This window comes from Macaca mulatta, chromosome 8 (assembly GCF_049350105.2).
Source record: "Macaca mulatta isolate MMU2019108-1 chromosome 8, T2T-MMU8v2.0, whole genome shotgun sequence".
In the NCBI taxonomy this organism is placed as follows: Eukaryota; Metazoa; Chordata; class Mammalia; order Primates; family Cercopithecidae; genus Macaca; species Macaca mulatta.
In genome coordinates this window covers 72,552,585-72,566,612 of record NC_133413.1, presented here as the reverse complement: position 1 = coordinate 72,566,612, position 14,028 = coordinate 72,552,585, and positions in this window count along the sequence as shown.

Here is a 14,028-nt window from a genome sequence, read left to right as displayed (position 1 = left end):
TTACTGTTTCTCACATCAGTTAATTTGTAAGAGAACCAGACATGAAATTTCCCACACCAAGTTCTATACCTGTAAACTAATATTTCTCTTTAATAGTGTGCTAGTATTTCAATAATTGTCCAACTATCTTCTATCACATGCAAGTCATAAAATAACTCCAGATTTTATAAAGAAAATAATTATAAACATTGTTTTATGTGTTCCTTCAACTCATTTCGTGGGCTGTAATTTGAATTTTCTTTATTTGCTTCCATTTAATGTGATGTGAAATCAATCATCGATTCGACTAGAGGTGGCATTCCCTGTAGAATCAACACCCTGTTAACTTGTTTTCTGCTGCGTTTAGGTTTCCCATTGTCACTCTCAGCTTCCAGGGAGGCTCTCCCTCTTCCAGCTCACTTCCTTAGTGCTTGAAAATCACATAAACACAGGGCCTTTGTCTATAGACCTTAACTGAAGACTTGGTGATTAAAAAGGATGACCACAGCACATTATGAGTAGAACGTGACTTGAGCATTAGACATCAGTGATCCTGGACCATCTCCTCCACAGGGAATTTTTCATTTGCCATTTTTTTCCTCAAATGTTTCCATGTGCTACTTTTTCAGAGGTCTCCTTCCTCATTTCTCCATACGTACCTGATTTCTGAGTTTTTCTCTTCTTCTTATCCAGACGGTGGAAAACAAAATTTCTGCCCCTATATACTGGTAGAACAGTTCTTCCATATAAAAACAGAGAACATTCTACCCTACAGATGTGTTATGCCACATCTCCAGAAGGCAGAAGCAACTGCATAGAGATTTTACTCATATATTTATGTCTCCTACTATATTTGAATAAATTTTGAAGTATTGTTCTTGATGATTTTTTTGTATTCAGAAGACCTCTCTAATTAAGGGGATCAGATATGCAAGATGCTTCCATAGATGATTTGACTCATGCTAAAACTATCCAAAGATAATCGCTATTAATATTTTGAAACATTGGCGGGGCGAGGTGGCTCATGCCTGTAATCCCAGCACTTTGGGAGGCCGAGGTGGGTGGATCACAAGGTCAGGAGACCGAGACCATCCTGGCCAACATGGTGAAACCCCGTCTCTACTAAAAATACAAAAATTAGCCGGGCCTGGTGGTGAACACCTGTAGTCCCAGCTACTTGGGAGGCTGAGGCAGGAGAATGGCGTGAGCCCGGGAGGCAGAGCTTGCAGTGAACCGAGATCGCGCCACTGCACTCCAGCCTGGGCAACAGAGTGAGACTCCGTCTCAAAAAAAAAAAAAAAAAAAAAAAAAATATATATATATATATATATATATAATATGACATTCTTGTGGATCCAAATTTCAATCTGATTTTCTTCTCTTTTTAAAAAAATCTTGTATAGTATTTATTTTAGTATATATCTACTAACAACAAATTTTTTCACTTTCATTTATCTAAAAATGTTTTAATTTCTCCCTTATTTCTGAAGAAAATTTCACAAAATACAGAATTTTGAGATGGCAGAATTTTCTTTTCTTTTAGCCTTTCAAAGATGTTGCTCCATTGTGTTCTTGCCTTCACTGTTTCTGATAACATGACAACTGCTCTTATTAACAGTTTACCTGTATGTAATGCTTTCTTTTTCTCTGGGCATTTTATTAAGGTACATTTCCTTTTTCTTCCTTTTGCAGCAGTTTAACCATAATATAGCTAAGTGTGTTTACTGCGTGTTTATCTTGCTTGGAAATTTGTTTGACTTCTCTGATCTGTAAACTGGAGCATTTTACTAAATTTTAGAACTTTTTGCTATTATTAGTTTAATATGAAAAACATGTCTCTCTGGGATTCTAATTGCATATATGTCAGAATTTGAGGCACTAGCCTCTCCCTCTGCCCCCTCCCCCTCTTTTTGTCTCTAGGTTCTTTAGACTGGATAATGTCTACTAATTTGTCTTCAAGGTCACCATTGCTTGTTTCTGTAGTCTTCAATCTTTTCCTAAGCCTATCCAATTAATGTGTCATTTCAAATATTGTACTTTTCTGTTAGAATTTATAATTTTTATGATTCCCATTTTTCTGGTGACATTCTCTATCTCTTCACTCATTATTATTTTATTATTCTTTAAGTCCTTGAACATATTCATAATATAACATTTTAAAATCCTGGTGTGAAATGTTTGCACCACAACAAAATAAATATGTAAGGTGATGAATGTGTTAACTAGCTTGATTTAAATGGTTCCATAATTTATATGCACATGTCAAAATGCTGTATTGCTTTCCATAAATATATACAACTATTATTTTTCAATTTAAAATAAAATTCTTAAAAAGACAACACCAACAGATGACCAGCTAAAAAAAGTATAATAAATCAAATGCTAGCCTATTAATGTTAGTATCTGAGTCATTTTGAGATATTTTACTTTTTCCATAGTAGGCCATATTTTCTCACTTATTTGTGTGTTTTTTAGCTTTTCATTGTATGCAGAACAGTGTTGATGATATATTATAGGGAGTTTAGATATGTTGCCTTGCTTTACAGGGTGCTGAGTTGTGCTTTGGCAGGCAGTTAACTGTTGGAAAATCCTTTGTTCTGTAAGTCTTGGTTTTATTCTTGTCTAGAAGAGATCTGTTTCAGCCTTCAACTTAGTCCTGCAACATGGTCATTCCTTGAGAGCATACTTCCTACTTCTAAGACATGTCCTTTTTGGAGTCTCAAATGAATGTCCAAGGTATTCAATAAAGCCTTTCAACTCTGGATAAACCAAAATGCTAAACTCCCAGTCTAGAGCTCTAGTAACACTTCGTCTCTCAGCCCCAGAGTAGGTTATCTTTGCTACACTTCACAGAAAGCCATCTTGTGCATGTGTGTTGTAATGCTTGGCCACTAAAATTTTATGAATCTCTGTGAAAACTTCTGTCCTCTTTTACTTACTCCTTCCCTCCCTTATTTCCAGTCTCTGTCACATGAATTTTCACCATGTCAAAAACCCAATGTCTTAGTCCATTTTGTGTTGCTATAACAAAATACCGCAGATTGGGTGATTTAAAATGAATAAAAAGGTATTAGCTCACAGTTTTGTAGGCTGGGAAATCTAATATTAAGGTGCTGGCATCTGGCAAGGACCTTCATGCTGTGTCAACTCATGTAGGAAGAGTGGAAGGGAAAAGTCAAGGTGAGAGAGATCAACAGATCAAACCTGCAGCCTTAAATCCTTTTATAATTTGTGTTAATGCATTAAGGAAGGTGGATCCCTCATGACCTAAACACCTCCCATTAAACCTCGCCTTCCAACACTCTGGCAATGGTGATTAAGTTTCCAACACATAAATTTTGGAGAACACATTGAAACCAGAGCACTCAAAAACCCAACCATCTTCCTCCAATGAGTAACACTGGTCCAAGCAAGAAAGTGTCTCTGGTCAAGAAGCTAGGATGATCTATTTTGTGTATCACATTTTGTATTTTCATGCTTTCAAGGATGAGATTGCAGAACTGACTGATGCTTAATACCTGAAAAGTTGCTGTATATATTTTGTTATTTTACTTTTATTTTCATCAAAAGGACAATTCCAGTAGCAGTTTACTGTCATGGCCAAAAATGTCAGTCTTTTATTTTAAGTTGTTAAAACATTGTCATCATGTAGATACGATACATGACTCTCGTTTGTTTGGTCAATTATGTTGCTTCCAAAGTCATGGTAATAATAATGCAATAATGAAAATCAGTAGCTTTTTTGTTTAAATTTGTTTTACCTATTACGATTGCGGAACTGAAATTATGGACTTAAAGATATGTACATTTATAAGGCTCCTAATACATTTTTACTAATTTTTTTCAAATGAAAAATTATGATGGTTTAAAAATATGTGGACAAAGTCCCTGACACTTTCCTTTGAATATTGACTACACTTAGTAACATCTTCTAATAAATAGCATATTTTGGAAGTGACTGCGTGTGACTTTCAAATTTAGCTCATAAAAAGCACTACAGCTTTCACTCTATTCTCTCGGATTACTGGCCCAGGGGGAGGTCAGACACCACACAGTGAAGAATCTCAAGTAGCCTTATGAAGAAGCCCACATAGTGAGAAACTGAACCAGCCAAGTGTGTGAACCATCACAGAAGGCCCTCCGACTCTAGCAGGTTTTCACCCACAACAAAATCCTGACTACAAATTCATGAGCAATCCCAAACCAACTAAACTGCTCCCAGTTTCCTGACCCACAGAAAATGCTGAGGTAGTAAATTTTACCTGATATTTTAAGTCACTAACTTTTGGGATAATTTGTGAGGTAGCAATAGGTAATCAATACAAATGGCATCATAGCAATATATAAATTGTCACACTGTCATTAACACTGTCTAATGTCATTTCTTAATTTTGATATTTTGGTAGATAAAAAATGCTTTATTTTCAAGGCTGGGTACTTTTATGATTACATATATAGTTGAATATCTTCCTGTATACTTAATAAACAGCTCGTTTTGTTTTTATATTTGCTAAGTGTTTGTGTATTTTTAACATTTTTCCTTTGGTAATGCAGTATTTTGTTTAGTTTTGCTTGATTTCTTGGCAGTTTAATTTCACAACATGTTGTAAGATGAAGATTAAAATAGATGCTGCTACAAGTTAAACAATCATATGAACAATATTTACTTAGCAATATTTCCACTGATTTGTCATGCATTTTAAATGATATACTAAGTTTTTATAAGCCCTTTTTCTTAGGTACCCATTTGATGTCATTGATTTTTTTAACTATTTTGTCAACAGTATTATTTATAATTATTTTAATTTTATAAATGTTTTAATATATGATAAAGTTTGTCTGTCTATATACTTCTTTCACTAAACTTTCTGTTATGTTTTCTATTTGCTTTTCCATACAACCTTTAGAATAATGTTGTCTATGTTCTAAAAATACATATAAATATCTATGCTTTTATACATCCCATTCCACATTCTCTCCTTTCCATGTGATGTTGACAGTCCTCCATAGAGAACTGGATTTTATGTTCCCTCCTCTTGTATCTGGGGGTGGGGGACTGTGGCTATGATGGAAGTGGTATATGACTTCTGAGTTTAGGTTTAAAAGCCAATCAAGCTTCTTTCTGGTGTTCTCTCTCTCTCTCTCTCTCTCTCTCTCTCTCTCTCTCCTTTTTCAACATATGTATCTTGGAATCCCTGAGTCCACAGCTAAGAGATCACATGGGGAGACATAAAAGATGAGAAGACGCCCTGCTGTTTGGGTCTTTTCAACCCAAGTACTAGGTATACAAGTAAAAAATAATACCAGCCCCCAGTTCTCATGCCTCCCTACCTGACACTGAAATGGGGCAGAGACAAGCTGTACCCAGACAGCATTGCCCAGATTGCAGATTGAGAGAAAAATAATTGTTGTTCTTATTCTGAACAACTAAGTTTTGGGGTGTCTTTTTATGTAACCATGATACTCAAAGCACCCAACTTGTATTTTGTTTGGTGTTTATTATATTTACTCTTGCAATAATTAGGAAATAATTAACAGAAAGTTGTTTCATAGAACTCCAGCAAAAGCATTAGAGATATCATATAAGGTGAGAACTAAACCAGTCACAAACACCAATGACATCTGCTCAATAGCCATTCTCCTTTTCTTCCTTGTTAAGATAACTCTGATATTTTCAGAGATTGGAACTTTTCTATGTCACCTTGTTCTGCATAAAATGCACATCCCTGGCAAACCACTGCAGATTCAGGGAATGAATCTGCCTTTGCTCAATTAATTATGGTCATTGTATTCCCTTTTCCTGCTTAGAAAGAGTTATATGATCCAAATCTGGCCAATGAGACATAATGTCAAGTTTGCCTAGGGAAGTTTTTAGGGATATTTTCTTAGCTAATAAAAATCGATAAAAGGAAGTATTATCTCATTATTTTTTTTTCCTACTACTAGACATTGATGTGAATGAGGATGTGATGGCTGGATCCACCTTAAGATATTGAGAAAATCACTCAACTGGGGGTAACAGAACAAAAAAAAAAACAGAAGGCATTGTATTAAGGCATCCTTAATATAACAGTGTTTATTGAACCATAGAATTGAACAAACCCATGTCACTTACCTCCAGATTTTTTATTAAATGACACCATAAATTCCATATTATTTAAGAAGATGAATTTTACTGGGATTTTCTGTTGTTTACTGCTGAAAGCAACCTAATTGATACAGGTGAGTTACTTCTTCATATTTTCTCCTAGTCAATTATTTACCGCCCTGTATATTACTAGGGTGAAGAGCAAGTTCTGTGTGTTCTTACATTCCTACTGTTCATCCCAATGCCTAACACATAGTAGTCAACAATTTGTGGAATGATTATCACTGCCTCCTTCTCCAACTCCAAGGTGATCTCACAGCATCTCCCAGCAATATGTCCATAATGCAGTATAACATGCTGGTTAATGAATATGGTCTTGAGTCAGACATGCATTTGAATCTCATATCTGATATTTTCTAGCTTATCAATTTGATAAGAGTTACTTATTGTTTTTTGGCTCTTAAGTAAACCAGATCTCAATTACAAATAACTCTTATTTCAAAAGGAACTTTTTAGTCACAAAATAAGAAGTCTAGAAGTAACATCATTGAATAATTCCGGGGTTCAATGGTCCAGGTTCTTTCTACTGTTTACATTCTTCCATATTCAGCAGATCCTCTCCTTTAGCAGGCATAGTTCTAGGTGCTCAAGAAATATTAGTAAAACAGACACAGAACCCCTGCTCTTGTGGAACTTGCATTGTTGCCAGAGGGGAAAGCTATAAAGGAGTATAATAGATTATAAAATATATAAATAATAAATAGATGATAATGTATAATAAATAATAAATATAATAAAAGGAAATCATATGGTACACTAAAAAGCAATGAGTTTTACGGCGAAAAATAGAACAGAGAATTGGAAGTTGGGGGGTAGCTTGAGGGCTTCATCTTGAGGTTCATTCATCTTCACAAGATGCTGATGGCAGATGGTCTTACATCCACACAACATCCAAAGTCTTGAAGACAGAGTATTGCTTTTGTTTGTTTCTTTTAAAAAGGTAGACTATTTTCCCATAAGTTATGCAGCAAAAATATCCCTAACTGTTCTTTCAGAGGTATGTGTCCAATCTTACCTCTCAATCAATCACAAGGGGGACAGAAAGACTGTACCAGAGCGAGATTGCTTAAAGTCAGACCCTGGAACTGGACAAGCACTGAGACTCTCCAGACATTGTCATGCTTGAAAGAAATGTATATTCTTTGCAAGTTTATACGGGAACAGTAAGGAGTGGCAATTGGGTAGTTAAACAAAAGCACCCTCCATAGCAAATTACTCAGTCTTCTAAAGCCTTAGTTTCCTTTTCTACAAGATAGAGAAAATAATAGTATCCATTTTGTTGAATTGCTGAGAAGATAATGCATAAAAAGTACTTAGTAAAGGGTCCAGCATATTGTGAGACTTTAATAAATGACAGTTATCCTCATGGTCATTATTATTGTTATTATTAACAGTCATCACAATACCCAGCAAATACTTTGGGGTATATATTAACTGTGATGCGTTAAAGTAAAAGGGGAAATTGGAGGACTAAGTGACGCATTAAATATATATAATGGTCCCTTGTGATAGAATCTCAGATCTGCACATTAACTTCAACACAGCTGTAACAGTATTAATTAAATTCTATCCTTTAACATGTAAACAGCTTTTTAAGTATACATCTACCATCAGATTCTCCTAGTATCCTTATTGCTCCCTGTAGGCATATTTCAGACATCTCTAGTAGTCTCCAAGACTGTTTTTCATACTGTACTTTAAGATCAGCAGGGGTCCAGTGAAGTTATTGTTGCTTCCTTGGAAATAACATGACTTGGAATCATCTTCCTTCTGAATAATACATGCAGCACATAAATACGAAAGCTTCTTTCATCTAGCTCATTTAAGATACCAAGAAATATATTGAAAATCCAAATCATACTTTTGTTTTCCTAAGGAATGAGTGTGACATTATTCTGTTATTTTGGTGATGACTAACATTATAGGCTAATTTTCCTTATAATTTACTTTTCTTGAGAGAAGTGGGAACTTTTCCTCTGATTCCAGAATATTTTCAATGTTTCAAAATCTCCAAGTATTCAACATATGTACAATTATAAATAAACAAATTTAGACATAGAAATAGGTAAATGTGAAGAAATCTGTATATTTATCTCACATTAATCATGAACTTAAATTAGCAACCTTCTAAAAGCAATGATAGAAAAAGAGGGCTTTCCTATCACATCACATATAGGTACTGATTGCCTACTCTGCATATGTTCTTTACATTTATATTTTTTATTCTACTCTTACAGCAACCCTTGTAGGTGAATATTATTTTCATTATTCAATGAAGAAATATAGCTCAAAGAGTCTAAGTAATGTGCTAAGAGGACACATTTAGTGAACAGGGGAAATAGACTTTATCCTGTCAATTTAAAGAAATGCAATTTATGAATTTAGAAGAGGAGACTTTATTTCTGTCAACTTAAAAACATACAATTTATAAATTTAGAAGAGGAGATTTTATTATAAAGAGTTGCAGCCTACAGCCATTCTGACAGGCTGGGAAGCATAGACTCTGACCAGAAACTCAAAACAGATACTTCAAGGCAGGGGCAAAGGCAACAGGATTATGTTAAGTGGGGTGACCAAATATACATCTTCAGTAAGCTACAGAAGGAGTCATGAATATTTATGAAAGGAGAAACATGTACATGCACAATGGAGCTCCCTGTGTCTCTATGTTCAAAAAACGGTGGTGATCTGAGGGTGTTTTTGGCCTTCTGATATCAAAAGGTAAAGCAGAAGACATGAAAACCCTCACTGTGCATTCTCTGCAGACTGGCCGTAACAGTAGTGGTCAGTGGTCACTTATCAGGCAAAAAAGGAAGGGTAACATCAGGTGGTAGTTTGAAATCAGTGGTGGAGTTTTTCAGAACAGCTGGTTTCTCTTAGGCCCTTAGGGAAGAAAGTCTAATTATGGTTAGCGAAGGAGGTAGTCTGATTCCCTCATCCCATCATGGCCAAGAATTCAATTTTCAGGGTTATTCTGGGGTCTTCTTGCCTAAGAGATGGTTCATTCAGTCAGTTGGGTGGTTTAGAATTTCATTTTTAGTTTACAGATCTCAGGTCTTGACTATAAGATTTTTGCCTGATCCATCACATAGCTTAGTCCACAAATCATCTGTATTGTCAAATATGGATTTTCAAGTATGTATGTTTCTTTTTTTTTCTGTTATGTACAATATTTTGTGATCTTTTTCTATAGTGGTGTGATTTGCTAGTGTTTTGAATCTGTAAACCAAAAAGTATCTGAGACAAATCTCAATCAGTTTAGAAGTTTATTTTTCCAAGGTTAGGGACATGTCTATGACACAGCCTCTGGAGATCCTGAGAATATGTGCCCAAGATGGTCAGGTTACAGCTTTATTTTATACATTTTAGGGAGGCATAAGCCATCAATCAACATATGTAAAATGTACATTGGTTCGGTCTGGAAAGGCAGGATAATTTGAAGTAGAGGCTTCCAGGTCATAGGTGGATTCAAAGATATTCTGATGGCAACTGGTGAAAGATTTTATCTACAGACCTGGAATCGAAATGTTCATGTTGAAATAAGAGGTTGTAGAGACCAAGGTTCTTATTATGCAGGCAAAGCCTCCAGGTAGCAAGTTTCAGAGAGAACAGATTGTAAATGTTTCTTATCAGACTTAAAAAGGTGACAGACTCTTAGTTAATCCTCTCCTGGGTAAGGAAAAAGACCTAGAAAGGAAAGGAGATTCTCCATACAATGTATTTCCCCCATAAGAGACAGCTTTGTAGGGCCGTTTCAAAATGTGCTAAAGAAATATATTTGGGGGTAAAATACTTTTATTTCTTTCAGGGTCTGCTATCTGTTATTGCGTATCTTATTGCTACAGAGAGTCAGGTTTGTCCCTCTTGAGATCTCTGTTTTAATGTTAATGCTGATCATTTGTGCCTGAATTCCAAAGGAAGAAGGTTATGATACGGCATGTCCAATCCCCCTTCGCATCATAACCTGAATTCACGTTTTGAGTTAACTCTGGAATGCCCTTGGCCAAGAGGAGTAGTCCATTCAGTTGGTTGGGGGCTTAGAATTTTATTTTTGGATTACAATTCTTTAAGAAAATTAAGCAATTTTTCGAAGTACCAACAATAGAACCTTATTTAGCCATCTTGACTTGACACCACTACCCATGAGAGCTCATTTTTCCCATGAAATATTCCACTTGTGTATTTCACCTGAGGAGTCAGGCAGGGTCAGTGAAATAATTCTTCTTTGTCAAGTAATTCTTATTACCTAGTTTAAATTCTTCCCTGAATATTGCTGGGAAAACATTTCGTCTTGCTCAAGATTTACTTTTTTTTTTTCTTAATCTTCAAGGTTTGTTCTTTTTTGTGCCAGGAATGTAGGAAACCCCAAATCCCAGTTTCCTCCAGGTGGCTACAATCCATCTATTATATTTAATAAACTATTTAATTTTTTTTACCTCACAGGTTTCTTTTTATTTTCAGATTGTGAAATTTAGGCAACCCTGCTTTGTATATTTTTATTAATATTTAAACATATACAACTTACTTAAATCTAGTAATTAGTTTTATCTTCTATAATTTACTTTTATCTTTTCTTGTGTATGTTTTCTTCCTACGTGAGCAACCACTGAAATAAATCTGTAAATTTTGTATTTTTGGAGGTCTGGAGGCTGCTACTGCCTATATTCAAGAATAATGTCTCAAGGAAACGATCTGGAAGCCTTTATAGAAATAGCATTCTAAAAACATAGCAAAGACTATGCCTTATTTAGGAGCTACAAGAATGACATCCTCTTTAACAATCTAATATCATTGTCAATTAGGCATTTTTTGGAGGATGAGGGGAATTTACTTAGGTTATTTAGGTTTATAAGCCTCTAGGCAATACCTCTACTTGTTTGTTAACCATATTGTCAATACTCAACAAATAATACAATTGGGCATTTTTTAAATGCATAAACACTTTTACATCAGTAGGGGAAAATGAAATTCTGTATGTATTCTACTTTTCTGTTTTTATTCTCAAACATTGCTTGGAGAGCAAAGTGAAAGAAGGGAGGTGATGGTGACAGATGTTTGTCTACATTTGGAAGATCTCTATAATTAAATTTGTCTTTGGGTCTTGATCATAAAAAATCTAAAGTCCTGTGGACAGTAGAGGCTATGTTTTGTTGCTTCACAAAACTTTTCCAAGCGTTGCAATTATATTTCAGAAAATGGAACAAATCATCTTAGATAGGGATATGCTTCTTATTCCAAAGACCTTAAAGTTTGAAGTGAATATAATTCCTGAAAAATTAAGTTCCAATATTCTCTCATTGATATGATGACCTAATTTTTCCTTCTGCATGTTTTCCACAATGAAGGAAATCTATGAAATTTGAAGCCTGTATCGTATTTTATCATGATACTTAATGCAAATATAAAGATTCTGGGAATCTTTTCTCAGAAAATTTAATTTACTGCTGGGTTATACAATCTAGTTACAAACAGAAACCATCTAAATTTTTAAGTAATCAATGTGGCTGATGTTTTATTAATAGCTGTTAATCAGAAATTTGTGTAATAGCAATATGCCTCTCTTTGCAGACAAATAGGTTGCAAATAGGTTTTATTTTTGTCATTTTTCAAAAGCAATTGGATTTTCAAAAAACAACTGCTCTTTGTTTAGAGTCACTGTATTGAGCAAGGTTTGTGCAAAAATAAGTGAATAGCTATGCAGAAATACATGGTTTCTGTTCTTTTTCTTCTATACTGTATTATCCCTCCAATCAAATATGAGAAAACAATTTCTAAAGAAAAGTAAATGTTTTAACTGTGTCATTCGTTTATTTCATAGTTTCAATTCTGGAGTATAAACATGAAACAATCTTAGTTTCTCCAACAACTCACTCCCCAACTCTTCTGTGTTAAATCCTCTTTTCTAATTCTTTAACACATCATAAGTCTGCACTAACTTTAACTGTTTGAATTGAGTTCTCAAAACTTGGTCTCTTGTCTCCATCTCTGGTCATAGAAAACCACACTTTTGACTTGTGGCTTGAAGGTTTTCTATCTTTCCCAGGCATTGACTTCCAGACTTTACTGCCTGAGTGTGGGAAGATATGGGTTGTGGTGGTCATCTCACCCTGCCAGAAAAAGCCGGGGGGAGGCTGGGAGGTGACTCTGTTCTCATTCAGCTTCTCCAGTGCCCCTGGGAGCCCTGCTGATACAATGGTCTCCAAATTTGCCCAGTTCTTTTATATGCTTCTATAGAAACATTTCTTTCTCAATAAAGCTATACCTATTCCAATAAGTGAGAGTTAATTGAGCCACAGATTGCAAACATTAAACCATTAAAGATAGGCCATGACTGCCAAACTTCAATGAAAGTAGTTCTGTGCTCCAGAGAAAACAGCTTGAATAACTTCTAATGAAAAGTATTGCTGTGCTTTTTAGAAGGAACTTCAAATATACGAGGGTAATTCTGATGGAGCAATCTGAACATAAGGTCATTCTAGAACAATACATAGAACAAATAGAACACCAGTAAATGCCATTAAGATCACAAATTCTTTTGCTGTGATGTTAATTAATGCATTTCATGGATGCAATCTCATGGTTGAGTATCGGGTGATCCCACCCCCAATAATTCAACATGAGTCCTTTTATATTTTCCCTAAGTGTCAGCCGGTCTGAGAAATAAAGGGAAAGAGCACAAAAGAGAGAAATTTTAAAGCTGGGTATCCAGGGGAGACATCACATGTCACCAAGTTCCATGATGCCCCCCAAGCCGCAAAAACAGCAAGTTTTTATTAGTGATTTTCAAAAGAGGAGGGAGTGTACGAATAGGGTGTGGGTCACCGAGATCACATGCTTCACAAGGTAATAAAATATTACAAGGCAAATGGAGGCAGGGCAAGATCACAGGACCAGGGTGAAATTAAAATTGCTAATGAAGTTTCTGGCACACATTGTCACTGATAACATTTTATCAGGAGACAGGGTTTCAGAGCAGACAACCAGTCTCACCAAAATTTATTAGGTGAGAATTTCCTAATCCTATAGGCCTGGGAGCTCTAAGGGAGACCAGGGCTTATTTCATCCATTATCTACAACAGTAAAAGACAGACGTCCCCAGAGTGACCATTTTAGAGATCTCCCCCTAGGAACACATTCTCTTTTGCAGGGATGTTCCTTGCTGAGAAAAAGAATTCAGCAATATCTCTCCTATTTGGTTTTGAAAGAAGAGAAATGTGGCTCTGTACTACCTGGCTCTCAGGCAGCCAGACTTAATGGTTATCTCCCTTGTTTCCTGAACATTGCTGTTAACCTGTTCTCTTTTCAAAGTGCCCAGATTTCATATTGTTTAAACAATTTGTGCAGTTAACACAATCATCACAGGGTCCTGAGGCGACATACATCCTCAGCTTACAAAGATGACAAGATTAAGAGATTAAAGTAAGACAGGCATAGGAAATCACAAGAGTATTGATTGGGGAAGTGATAAGTGTCCATGAAATCTTCAGAATTTATGTTCAGAGATTGCAGCAAAGACAGGCATAAGAAATTATAAAAGTGTTATTTTGGGGAACTAATAAATGTCCATGATATCTTCAGAATTTATGTTCTTCTGCCATGGCTTCAGCTGGTCCCTCCGTTGAGGGTCCCTGACTTCCCGCAGCAGTTGAGGAACTTCAATTAAGAGTAAAATCTGGGCCGGGCGCGGTGGCTTACGCCTGTAATCCCAGCACTTTGGGAGGCCGAGGCGGGCGGATCACAAGGTCAGGAGATCGAGACCACGGTGAAACCCCGTCTCTACTAAAAATACAAAAAATTAGCCAGGCGCGGTGGCGGGCGCCTGTAGTCCCAGCTACTCAGGAGGCTGAGGCAGGAGAATGGCGTAAACCCAGGAGGTGGAGCTTGCAGTGAGCCGAGATCGC